The sequence below is a fragment of the Primulina tabacum genome, chromosome 2, assembly GCF_025594145.1.
Source record: "Primulina tabacum isolate GXHZ01 chromosome 2, ASM2559414v2, whole genome shotgun sequence".
Taxonomy (NCBI): Eukaryota; Viridiplantae; Streptophyta; class Magnoliopsida; order Lamiales; family Gesneriaceae; genus Primulina; species Primulina tabacum.
Window position 1 is genome coordinate 13,179,695 of NC_134551.1, and position 2,276 is coordinate 13,181,970.

At 34.4% G+C, this 2,276-nt stretch overlaps 1 long non-coding RNA gene across 1 annotated transcript; it reads left to right on the plus strand.

The window, feature by feature from the left end:
• Nucleotides 1–697: 697 nt before the first annotated feature.
• LOC142537396 (uncharacterized) lies at nucleotides 698–1,847 on the plus strand. The gene is made up of 2 exons (XR_012818542.1): nucleotides 698–763; nucleotides 1,470–1,847. It is a non-coding gene; the product is annotated as an uncharacterized LOC142537396 (long non-coding RNA).
• The last annotated feature ends 429 nt before the right edge of the window (nucleotides 1,848–2,276 follow it).

The following is a 2,276-nucleotide window of genomic DNA, read 5'->3' on the forward strand; positions in this document are numbered from 1 at the left end:
AATTGAAATTCTAGCCAAACGAAAAAGAGAAAAAAATAACATTTATGGGTTTCCTCCCACACTACGCTTTGTTTAAAGTCGTCAACCTGACTGTTTTTCTTTGATTCAAGGTGGATCATCTGACATGGTGGATTTGTGTCTTACCTTTCCATGACTTTCTCCTTTAATCTTTCTATCCACCATTATTATGGGTTCCTATCCTTTGATGTCATCAATATTCTACCACATGGCATAAATGTGATCATGTAACTCTCGTGCTACTCTAGTTTGTTTCTTATCAATACAAGCATCAATAATGTCAATTTATGCACTAGAATGGATTTCAAGTGAATGAGTATTATTATCAAGCATATTAAACACAATTAGTTCTTCATTCAACCTAAGTATCAATTATCTCTTTTCTACATCAATCAGTGCTCTACTCGTTGCCAAAAATATATGTATTAATATTAAAGGCGCTTCACATTCATTGTCCATATCAAGAATCACAATCAATAGAAAAAATAAATTTATTTACTTTAATAAAACCATTCTCCATTATTCCCTTAGGATATTTTATTGAACTATCAGCAAATTTAAAAGACGTGGTGGTAGTTCAATTGTTTTTATACCCAATTTCATATCAAGTGAATGAGACATTTAGATTGATACCAGAACCTAGATCGCATAACACCTTATCACACGACATAATACCAATAAGTTTTGGTGGGATATTGTTCTGAAGTATAGCTGAACATTCTTCATTCGAAGTCATCATCTCAAAGTAAGTCTGCTCCTTATTTTCTAAAAATTCCTTTAAGAACTTAGCATAGTTCGGCCTTTGAGCTAATGTATATGCAAACTAAATGTCAATATCTATTTTCTTGAAATATTCAAGAACCTTTTAATTTGAAATTTATAATTCAATTGCATAAACCTTTGGGGAAATGGAAGCATAGATAAATCAACCAAAGAATTTAAATTACCTTCCTTACCCTTCTTGCCTTTTATACTCTTGTTTGGAATCGACTCTTCTGGGCTAGGTATTGGTTTGAGCTTCTCCTTTTTCCGCTTTCAATTATGTCTCCTCATGTTGCACAAAAATAGCATTGACTTCTCTAAGATTTTTACTTGCATCATTGGGTATTGTTAAGGAGGTTTGAGGCGTGAGCTGACTCGTTATATGAATAATATTGATTATAAGATTTTCAATGCAGTGACCATTTGGTCACATGTGTCTCAAGGTTGTCAATCGTAGTCTTTGTCCTCTTTTCCTCTTTGAAGATTTAGTCATAAGGGTACAAACCAAATCTTTAAAGGATGGTTTGCCTTCAGTTTTTCGATTATCGAATCCCGAAATAGGGTTCAACACATTCTTGTTTTTGGTATATGAGAAATTTTAATTTCATGATTACGCAAGCTAGAATGATACACAATTGGTACAATGTTACCTCCATAGCCTATGTTATTGACACATTGGACTTGTTCAGTGGATGACCCTTCCATGTTAACGGCAACTGCTTGAGAGATGGGTTGATTTCCTTTGTTCATTGTTGCAATCTGGGTGGTTAGTGAAGAAACTTGTTCAGTAAGTGATGTGATGGGATCCATTGTATACACTCCTGCAAGTTTTATTTGCTCCGTATCGTTCTCTCGGCCATTGATAGATATTGATATTCATCTTCTAAAGCAAATCATACGCTTGGTTAGGAGATTTAACAAAGATTGTGCTACCAGCAGTTGCATCTACAGTTGTTCTTTTCTGCCCATTTAAGCCATTATAGAATAGTCGATGTGCACACAATCTTCATAGCCATGATTTGGGAATCTTCTAAGAAGTTCTTTATAGCACTCTCATGCTTCATATAGCTGCTCAAACTCGTTTTGCAAGTGCTGATTTTGATATTTAATTGGGAAGATTTGGCTGGTGGAAAGTATTTTGCTAGATATTTCGTTGCCATTTCCGCCCATGTAGTAATGCTCCCCAAACGCAGTGATTGGAGTCATCTCCTCGCATGATCCCTGAGAAAAAATGAAAACAAGCGCAATCTAATAATATCATCAGAAACATTATTAATTTTTACGGCATAAACATAAACATAGCACAAGCACTGAAATTCATTTACTTTTTATGGTTAACTAAAAAGGAACATTTATGGTAATTTTTTAAGGGGTGAGGCCGTTATTAAGGTTATAATTCTACTGTATGGGAGTCATAAACTTGTCATAGTCGGAAATCCTTCTCATTCTCAGTTGAATCATAACAGTGCTAAAATCATAAGGTTCTTTGAACATGA